Source organism: Cebus imitator, unplaced genomic scaffold (assembly GCF_001604975.1).
Source record: "Cebus imitator isolate Cc_AM_T3 unplaced genomic scaffold, Cebus_imitator-1.0 Scaffold179, whole genome shotgun sequence".
Classification (NCBI taxonomy): domain Eukaryota; kingdom Metazoa; phylum Chordata; class Mammalia; order Primates; family Cebidae; genus Cebus; species Cebus imitator.
In genome coordinates this window covers 2,440,710-2,451,979 of record NW_016107494.1, presented here as the reverse complement: position 1 = coordinate 2,451,979, position 11,270 = coordinate 2,440,710, and the positions used below count along the sequence as shown (strand labels likewise).

Genomic DNA, 11,270 nt, shown 5'->3' with positions numbered 1-11,270 from the left:
AAAAAAAAAAAAAAAAAAAAAAACCAGAACAGCATTTAAATCTCTGCAGACTTGCCAGGATTTACATTTGGAGAAATTTCCTAAAATCTAATTCTAAGGTGAATATTCCCAGAAAACTGGCTTATCTTAAATTATGTGTTTATTAACAATACAGTTTCAACATCAATTCACTACTATTCACATCACAAAGCCTGTCAGAAAAAAAACACAAAGAATATTCAGGCCAGGAACAGTGGTTCATGCCTGTAATCCCAGCACTTTGGGAGGCTGAGGCAGGTGGATCCTCTGAGGTCAGGAGTTCGAGACCAGCCTCACCAACATGGCAAAATCCCATCTCTACTAAAAATACAAAAATTAGCTAGTGTGGTGTCACGTACCTGTAGTCCCAGCTATTTGGGAGGCTGACACAGGAGAATTGCTGGAACGCAGGAGGCAGAGGTTGCAGTGAGCCAGGATCACACCACTGCACTCCAGCCTGGGTGACAGAGAAAGACTCTGTCTCAAAAAAAAAAAAAAAGGAATATTCCAGAATCATTTTTCCCTATAAGAGAAGCACTGAGGCCAGGCACAGTGGCTCACACCTGTAATCCGAGCACCCTGAGGGGCTAAAGAAGGCAGATTGCTTGAGGTCTGGAGTTTGACACCACCCTGGCCAACATGGTGAAACTAATAACAGAAAACTTAGCAGGTGTGGTGGTGCATGCCTGTAAACCCAGCTACTCGGGAGGCTGAGGCAGGAGAATCACCTGAACCCAGGAGGCAGAGGATGCAGTGAGCTGAGATCCCACCACTGCAATCCTGCCTTGGTGACAGAATGAAACTGTATATCAAAAAAAAAAAGATTGATCCCTATGGTTATATACATACTGTGAAAGAAAAACAGCCCCAGTCTGGCCCCACCCCACAGAAACCCATTATACTCAGAGGTCTAAAAATAAAAATACTTCTACCCACAATGATTGTATGTTAGCCTTTAATTCTCACTCTTCCCACAAATACCTACAAGCATAACATGCAACTGCAGATAGCAATCTCTCATTCTCCTCATAGATTAGAAAAATAATAATAGCTCTTTACAACCTGAGTCTCCAAAGGAACACCAAGTATTCTTAAGACAAATAAAAGCAAAAAATCTTTAATAGCAACATAGTAGCTTACTTCAAATTAACTACAATTGACTAGGCTGACACAGATGTGCTATGATATTTATAAGTTGAACCAGAAAATTTAACATACCGCCCATTAGCTACTTAAAGAACTACAGGTGAAATTCTGAAATCTCAAAATTACTAGTCCAACCTGATGTAATGGGGTTATGCTCTTCAACAAGTCAAATATTTTTAATACTGTATTTCAACATTTTGAAAGATCCTGTCCATTTTCTCAAAGCGTTATAAATATTACTGGGGGCGAGAAATATGCTGCTAACCTAGACACCGTATGAAAAGATTAACAATAGACCAAAATTTTAAAATCCCACTGAAGTAGAGTTTGGCATAATCTAGCAAGATTTAAAAAGTGCACACTGCTGAAGTAGAAGTTTCACTTTAAAAACTATTCTCCATAAAATATATTTTCACAGGTTCAAGTATATAATGTGCAATGATATTCAATTACTGCATTGTTTGTACCAGCAAGGAGACAGCTTAAATTTCCAACAACAGATTAGCTGAATAAATTTATGTATCTCCAAACTATAAAAGACAATGCTGCTGTAAAAAAAAAAATTTCAGACAATCCTAATTTTACAAAAAAGAAAAACAATGACTAGGCATGGTGGCTCATGCCTGTAATTCCAGCACTTTAAAAGACTGAGGTGGGCAGATCACTTGAAGTCAGGAGTTCAAGACCACCCTGGCCAACATGGTGAATTCCCATCTCTACCAAAAAATGCAGAACTTACCTGGGCAAGGTGGTACATGACTGTAAGTACCAGCTACTCAGGAGGCTCAAGGAGGATCACTGGAACTCAGGAGGCAAAGCTTGCAGTGAGCCAAGATCCTGCCACTGCACTCCAGCCCAGGCAACAGAGCAAGACTATCTCAAAAAACAACAACAACAACATGATACTGTCAAAAAAAAAAAAAAAAAAAAAAAAAAAAAAAAAAAAAAAAAAAAAAAAAAAAAAAAAAAAAAAAAAAAAAAGAAAAGAAAAGAAAAGAAAAAGAGGCCAGGCATGGTGGCTCATGTTTGTAATCCCAACACTTTGGGAGGCTGAGGCGGGCAGATCACCTAACGTTGGGAGTTCGACACCAGCCTGGCCAACACGGTGAAACCCCATCTCTACTAAAACTACAAAAATTAGCCAGACATGGTGGCACACACCTGTGATCCCAGTTACTTGGGAGGCTGCGGCACGAGGATCGCTTGAACCTGGGAGATGGAGGTTGCAGTGAGCTGAGATCCCACCACTGCACTCCAGCCTGGGTGACAGAGCAAGAGTCCATTTCAAAAAAAAGGAAAAGAAACAAAAACAAACAAACAAAAATAAGTAAATATCTATATCTGATATGCAAAAACATATTGTGAAGTAGAAAAGCAAGCAAGTTATAGAAGAATGCCTACAAGACAATCTCATTTGTATACAAAGGATGTATATATGTATGTTTGTATATACACAAAAATGATTTGTATGGTAACACCATATTTGTGAAAAAAACAGATGAAATCACCTTTTTCCCTACTTATATACTTTTCTTCACTGTTCCATTTTCTTTTTACAGTAAGCATGTATTACTTTTACTTTTTTTTGGCCTGGTGCGGTAGCTCAGGCCTGTAATCCCAGCACTCTGGGAGACAAAGATGGGTGGATCTCCTGAGGTCAGGAGTTCGAGAACAACTTGGGCAACATGATGAAACCCCGTCCCTACCAAAAATACCAAAATTAGCCAGGCATAATGGTACATGCCTATGATCTCAGCTATTCAGTAGGCTGAGGCACAAGAATTGCTTGAACTTCTAAGGCAAAGGCTACAGTGAGCCAAGAACACACCACTGCACCCCACCATAAGCAACAGAGTAAAACCCTGTCTCAAAAACAATAATAAGATTTTTTTTTAAGCCTCATTATAAACTACGGGTTTAAATAAAGACCTCCACAATCATTCAGCACTAATTTACACAGTAATTAATGGGCGAGGCACAAATACTGATTGCTAATATCTCTGTAAGTAGCAGGAGGTTTGAAAAAAAAAAAATCACCAGGCACATGGCTCATGCCTATAATCCCAACACTCTGGGAGGCCAAGGTGGAAAGATCACTTCAGATCAGCCTAGGCAACACAGCAAGACCTCATCTCTACAAAAAATGTTTTAAAAATAGCCAGGTGTGGTGGTACACATCTGTAGCCCTAGCTGCTTGGGAGGCTACAGCAGCAAGACAGCTTGAGCCCAGGAGTTCAAGGCTGCAGTAACCTATGATCACGTCACTATACTCTAGCCTGGATGACAGAGGAAGACAGTCTCTAAAAAAATAAAGAAGAAAGAAAGAAAATCTGCAAGTTAATGAAAGCCCAGATTTCTCTGCTTCTACTGTAGCATGTAACTAAAATGTATTGTTTGCTAATAACACTATGCATCTAGTTGTATAACCTTAATCTGATTCTCCAATACTGACTAGAGACCAAAACTATAGAACAGTGTGGCTAAAGCAGCACTGCTGGCATACTTATCTGAAAGGACATCGAGGCGGAGCAGCAATGACACATCAATTGTAAAGGAGCAATCCTAATACCTGTCAGTTACCATTTCACCTTATTTTAATGAAGGATGAGTAACTCAGTTTACAATCAAGTTAACTGCAGTTTTCAATAATTCTTATCAGTTAATTATAAGTTCTCTCAAAGTTCTCATCATGACAAATATTTTGTCAAGTTAGATAATTAGAAATAAACACAGGTTATTAATCATAGTGGTTCTCTACTTAAATCAGCAATCTTTGCCACTTAGTTGAAACAGGTCAAGTTCTAGGTTGTGTAGCCTTCCCCAACAACTCTGGTCCTCACTGATATACTGACTTCATAAAAACCTAAAAAATTAAATTGCTTGGACATCAAATTGTTAACTTGCATTTTTATACATCTCATACTACATTGTGATCAGCTAAACACAAAGTTCAACAAATTCTACCTGTGATTAAGCTGAACAAGTAAAACAGATGCACCCGTTCACAAACCTTTATTCACAAAACTTAATAGCAAAAATCTCCAAAAATCCAAAAATTTGTAAATAACATGGTAGTAAAGCCAGACCTGAACTGAGTCAGTAATCCCAAAGTGTTTGATGAAGAAATTAGGGAGCATTCCCCAAAACTTGCTTGAAAAGTTAGGTTATACATGCAAATCACATGTCTAAAAATCTGAAAAAAATTCTGAATTCTGGCTCAAAAGATCTTAGATGCAGACTTGTATTAACGGTTAACAGTAAATATTGGCTGGGCGCGACGGCTCACATCTGTAATGTCAGCACTTTGGGAGGCCAAGGCGGGCAGGGCAGATCATGAGGTCAAGAGATCAAGACCATCCTGGCCAACATGGTGAAACCCCGTCTCTACTAAAAATACAAAAATTAGCTGGGCATGGAGGCACACACCTATAGTCCCAGCTCCTCAGGAGGCTGAAGCGGCAGAATCGCTTGAACCCAGCAGGCGGAGGTTGCAGTGGGCCAAGATTGTGCCACTGCACTCCAGCCTGGTGACACAGCGAGAATCCATCTCAAAATAAATAAATAAATAAAGATTAAATATCCACATCACTGTTGGGAAATACAGATATTTATAACCAGGAAGACTGCACAGGAGTTTTTAATTCTGTAACTGTTTATTTCTTAAGCTATGTGGTAGGTACATGGATATTAATTACATAATTCTCTATATCTTTTTGCACGTCTGAAACATTTCATAAATTTAAAAAGGTTTAAGTGAGGCCGGGCAAGGTGGCTTATGCCTGTAATCCCAGCACTTTGGGAGGCCGAAGTGGGTGGATCACCTGAGGTCGGGAGTTTGAGACCAGCCTGACCAACATGGAGAAACCTCATTTCTACTAAAAATACAAAATTAGTCAAATGTGGTGGCATATGCCTGTAATCCCAGCTACTTGGGAGGCTGAGGCAGGAGAATCGCTTGAACCCAGAAGGCAGAGGTTGCAATGAGCTGAGATCGTGCCACTGCACTCCAGCCTGGGCAACAAGAGTGAAATTCCTGTCTTAAAAAAAAGGGTGGGGGGGACTGGGCACAGTGGCTCAAGCCTGTAATCCCAGCACTTTGGGAGGCCCAGGCAGGTAAATCACAAGGTCAGAAGTTCTAGACCACCCTGGTCAATATGGTGAAAACCCACCTCTATTAAAAATACAAAAATTAGCCAGGCATGCTGGCACATGCCTGTAGTCCCAGCTACTTGGGAGGCTGAGGCAGGAGAATTGCTGGAACTCAGGAGGCAGAGGTTGCAGTGAGCTGAGATCACGCCACTGCACTCTAGCCTGGGCAACAGAGAGAGACTCCATCTCAAAAAAAAAAAAAAAATGGTTTAAGTGAAAAATTGTAGGTATCCAATAAGCATTTGTTTCTTCCCAAAAATAATAAAAGTATCTGAGAAGCAGCAAGTTTAAAAATGGTTATGTTAAGGGTCTTAAAAACACATCTTTTGATTTTTCTTGTTCATATAATTACTGGATCAATCTACTCAAATGATCCAAAATATAGAGAACAGTTTACAAAGATATACCAGCTTTATTAGTACTCATTTCATTGAGAAATGTTTAAGTGAAATCTGTATGACTTAATATGAAGCCTACAAAAAACATTTACAAACCAATGTCTGCCATTAAAAAATGTTTATAATATGATAATGAAAAAGGATATGCATTTTTTTTTCAGACAGAGTTTCATTCTGTCGCCCAGGCTGGAGTGCAGTGGCACAATCTTGGCTCACTGCAACCTTTGCCTCCTGGGTTCAAGCGATTCTCGTGCCTCAGCCTCCCAAGTAGCTGGGACTACAGACACGCGCCACCACACCCGGCTAATTTTTGCATTTTTAGGAGAGACGAGGTTTCACCATGTTAGCCAGGCTAGTCTCGAACTCCTGACCACAGGTGATCCACCCAACTCAGCCTCCCAAAGTGCTAGGATTACAGGCATGAGCCACCGTGCCCAGCCTTCAAGAATATATTTTAATGTACAGTATACTCTCAATTTTGCAAATATAAGCACAGCCAAAAAATGAAACAAAACCTAGTTTTTTTCCCAATAGTTGTCAAAATTTTCCAAACAAGTAAACTCTACTTTTTTAAAAAAAGGAAAATATTGGCTGGGTGCAGTGGTTCATGCCTATAAATCCAAGCACTTTGGGAAGCCAAGGCAGGCAGATCACGAGGTCAGGAGTTTGAGACCAGCCTTACCAACATAGTAAAACCCTGTCTCTACTAAAAATACAAAAATTAGCCAGGCATGGTAGCAGGTGCCTGTAGTCCCAGATACTCAGGAGGCTGAAGAAGGAGAAATGCTTGAACCCTGGAGTCGAAGATTTCAGTGAGTCAAAATCGCACCATTGCATCCCAGCCTGGGCAACAGAGTAAGACTCCATCTCAGAAAAAAAACAATAATAAAGAAAAAATAAAAATAAAATAAATAAACAGGAAAATGTTGGTCGAACAAGGTGGCTCACACCTGTAATCCTAATAGCACTTTAAGAGGCCAAGGCAGACAGATCGCTTGAGCCTTGGAGTTTGAGAACAACCTCGGCAATATGGAGAGGCCCTGTTTCTACAAATATATTTTTTCACTAGCCAGGCATAGTGGTGCATGCCTGTAGTCCCAGCTACTTGAGAGCTGAGGTAGGAAGATAGCTTGAGCCCAAAAGGTCGAGGCTGCTGTGAGCAGTGATGGCGTCACTGCACTCCAGCCTGGATAACAGTGAGACCCTGTCTCAAAAAAATAAAAAAAGGAAAAATGTTAGGAAGACTTAAAGGAAAAAACCGCTGTAATTCCAGGATGAACATTTTGTCCTTTTGTAACTAGTCTGAAAACCATTTTCAGCACAGCACTCGCAGTTGCTATCACCAAATGTAGTTGGCACATATAAAATATATCTGTTGGCCCTAAAGACATCATAAAAATTTTTCATTATTTCCAATAATACAGATGTAAAATGCCTAATATTATTTCAGAACTAAATGGGTATACTGAAACTACCACAAAAAAGGCAGCAAGATTTCCCAGTACACACTGTGTATACAATGCATGGGTAAGCATTTCTCCAAGAAACTGGTGGAATGGGACACAGCCAGAAGATGAGACTTAAGAAAAAGACCTCGGAAAACAATTTGCAGAGCATTAAAAATCATATAGCTGGCTGGGTTCGGTGGCTCATACCTGCAATCCCAATACTTAGGGAGGCCAAGGCAAGCATACCACCTGAGGTCAGTTCAAGACCATCCTGGCCAACATGTTGAAACCCTGTCTCTACTACTAATAAAAAATTAGCCTGGTGTGCTAGTGCACACCTGTAATCCCAGCTACTCAGGAGGCTGAGGCAGGAGAATCACTTGAACCCGGGAGGTGGAGGTTACAGTGAGCCGAGATCACGCAATTGCACTCCAGCCTGGGCGACAAGAGTAAAACTCTGTCTCAAAAAAAATCATTATTTCCTTTCTCTCTCTTTTTTTTTTTTTTTTTTTTTTTTTCTTGGTGTCTCACTCTGTCGCCCAGGCTGGAATGCAGTGGTGCAATCTCAGCTCACTGCAACCTCTGCCTCCCAGGTTCAAGCAATTCTCCTACCTCAGCCTCCCAAGTAGCTGGGTACAGGAACCTGCCACCACACCCAGCTAACTTTTGTATTTTTAGTAGAGATGGGGTTTCACCATGTTGGCCAGGCTGGTCTCAAACTCCTAACCTCAAGTGATCTACCCATCTCAGCCTCCCAAAGTGCCGGGATTAAAGGCATGAGCCACTGCAACCAAACAATATTTCCTTTCTCTTTGACCTGGAAAAGTCCATTTTCCTCCCCTCAGTAACCACAAACTCTACCAAGGCAGTTTTTAAAATAGTAATTCTTTATATGTGTACACACAAAGGTAGAATTACAGCCTCTTAAATTCTGCAGATTCAGCCTGGAGAAATCATAAAAGTATCTGAAGAGATTCAAGTAGAATTCAGTGGTTCCTGAAATAACTAAGAAAAGGAGTTATACCATCATGCATTTTAAAGTTTTCAGAAGTAAAAGAGATTTATATTGCAAAATCTTTTTAAATGAAACTTCACAACAGAAATATGGTATTACACTGCATATTTATAAAAATCAAACCTTTTAATAGCCATATAAAGCATTTAACACAGTATCTGTATAAATGAATATCTGATATTATAATGAATATCTGACAATATTAATATTTGAAGATATACAGTTTCTCACATTTTAAAGTTTCTGAATTGGGATGCAGCTTATAATTAACATGTATAATTAAATTATGTTTTTTTCCTAAAAGAATGAATTATTAAGTTGATGGTACGCCCCACAAAAAAGAAATGGCAACTTAAAAGTAAAGAAATGTGGTATTGGCCAGGCGCGGTGGCTCAAGCCTGTAATCCCAGCACTGTGGGAGGCCGAGGCGGGTGGATCACGAGGTCAAGAGATCGAGACCATCCTGGTCAACGTGGTGAAACCCCATCTCTACTAAAAATACAAAAAATTAGCTGGGCATGGTGGCGAGTGCCTGTAATCCCAGCGACTCAGGAGGCTGGGGCAGGAGAATTGCCTGAACCCGGGAGGCGGAGGTTGCGGTGAGCCGAGATCGCGCCATTGCACTCCAGCCTGGGTAACAAGAGCGAAACTCCGTCTCAAAAAAAAAAAAAAAGAAATGTGGTATTACATGCAGTAAACACTTGTCACAATACTTCATTTAACCCTAATGGCAAACCTTTCAAGGAGAAAGATCTTATTATGCCATTTATAGACAAGGAAACTAAGGGTCAAGAAGGCCCAGTAAATTGCCCAAGATTACACAGCTCTATCGGACTCTAAATTCAAAATCTTCACCACTGCAAGATACTGCATCTACTATTATACTCTCACCAAGATGCCTTTATCGATTTTGTTTTAATGGAGCACAGAGGTTAAAATTAGTTTGTTCAAACTCACAAACTTTTTTTTTTAATCCTCATGTTCCTCCACAATTCCTCCCTTCTAACTTCTGTTTCATTACCTGTTTCCGAAACTCCAGACCTGAATTTCCAACTATCCAGTGAATGTAGTTATTCTAGAGCTATGTTGTCCAATATCGTAGCCACTAACCATTTGCAGCTGCTGAGTGCTGAGCACTTGAAAGGTGACTAGTGAGGCTGAGGAACTGAATTTTTAATATTATATAATGGGAATTAAAAGTCAAATTTAAAAAATGATACTTAATTTTGTTACTGGAAAAGTTTTAAGCAAGTTTAGAATAACCTGGGCATATAAATCTACTTTTTTAGCTGTAAATTTTATTATTTACAGATATAAATGCAGGTGAAATACTTCTAATAAAACTAGGCTTTTGAAAATAACAAAAGAACAAAAAAAAACTTAGCAGTTCAATTAAGATATACTATAAAAGTATACAACTGATTTCAAAGATCTAGTACTAAAAAATTATGTGGCTGGGCATGGTGGCTCACACCTGTAATCCCAGCACTTAGTGGGGCTGAGGCGGGCAGATCACTTGACCCCAGGAGTTAGAGACCAGCCTGGGCAATATAGCGAGACCCTGTCTCAAAAAAAAAAGAAAAAAATTTTAATGTAAATAGCTTATTAATTTTTAAAATATGTTTTAACGTGTTGTAAATCATATTTTGGATATAATGGGTTAAATAAGTTATAAAATCCAATTATTTATTTTTACTCTTTAATATGGCTAAATTTTTTCATTTATGTATGTGGCTCATATTTCTAATAAACAGTGCTTTCTAGAAGTTGTTGTCCCCCACCACAACCATCAATAGCTCAATGAATGACATCAGCATCTCTCTAGCTCAGTGCTGACCAAAAGAACCTTCTCTGATTACAGAAACATCCTATATCTGATGATTGAGTGATGGTGGTTGACAGTACTAAGATGGTTATCTAGCAGAATCCCTGGCTAGCAGTATCCCACACCAGAATATTGTGAAGCCAAAGTTCTTAGGAGAATAGAGAAAACCATCTGTTATTCTGACTTTCCTCTGGGGAGAAAAGAAAGTAGAAACCAAAAACTGCAGAACAGTGCTGTCCAACTGAACTTTCTGTAACAGAAATATTCTATATCTGCACTCTCCAATACAGAGGCCACTAGTCCCATACTGCTGTTAAAAACATATAGCCAGATATTCTTTTCTGCTTGAATCTCTGTGGACACTCTTAAATTGAATTTATAACTTCATAGTACTCTGGACTAAATCTGCAGAATTTAAGAGTCTGTAATATAATTGGGTGGTTCGTGCAGCTGAAGAACTGAATTTTTTATCTTATTTTATTTAGTTTAGACATAACTTAATGGCCATATGTGGCTACTGGCTACTATACCCAACAGAGCTGTTCCTAGCCTGTGGGTTCCATCTGAAAATCTGTGAGTCACCTGAGTCTTCTTCCCCCCCAACAACTGTCCTTTCCCCACAAAGTGTACACAGACACATACACACATACAGATAAGAATTACCTAGTACTGTTAAAGCTTTCAACTCTGCAGGTGTCTCTATCCTCACTGACACTACTTCAGTTTTTAGACTTTAGTGGGAACAGGTCCACAGCCTCCTACTTGGCTTCCTCACTTAGCCTCTTCCTATTCATTTGTTGTAAAACACAAATATACACTTGTTACTTCCTTTACTCAAAAGTCTCCAAAGTCAAGTCAGATTTGGCCTGGTGCGGTGACTCACGCCTGTAATCCCAGCATTTTGGGAGGCTGAGGCTGGTAGAACGCGAGGTCAAAAGATCAAGACCGGCCTGGCCAAAATGGCAAAACTCCATCTCTACTAAAAATACAAAAATTAGCCGGGCATGGTGGTACACACCTGTAGTCCCAGGTACTCCAGGGCTGAGGCAGGAGAATTGCTTGAACCTGGGAGGCAGAGGTTGCAGTGAGCTGAGATCACACCACTGCACTCCAGCCTGGCAACAAAGCAAGACTCCATCTCAAAAAAGAAAAAAAAGCCGGGCATGGTGGCTCATGCCTGTAATCCCAGCACTTTGGGAGGCTGAGGTGGGTGGATCACTCGAGGTCAGGAGTTCGAGACCAGCCTGGCCAACATGGTGAAACCCCATCTT

The 11,270-nt window shown here is 40.0% G+C and overlaps 1 protein-coding gene across 13 annotated transcripts in view; it reads right to left on the bottom strand.

Moving 5' to 3' along the window:
• Positions 1 to 11,270, bottom strand: part of ERC1 (ELKS/RAB6-interacting/CAST family member 1) — a 540,801-nt gene that overhangs the window by 512,844 nt on the left and 16,687 nt on the right. Inside the window, exon 1 of one of the 13 annotated variants that reach the window (XM_017545482.2) lies at positions 2,326 to 2,363. The exons of the other annotated variants lie outside the window; for them this stretch is intronic. The gene's annotated coding sequence lies outside the window, so the exon portion shown is untranslated. Of the gene's footprint in view, positions 1 to 2,325; positions 2,364 to 11,270 lie in introns of those variants that run through there. 13 annotated transcript variants of the gene reach the window in all.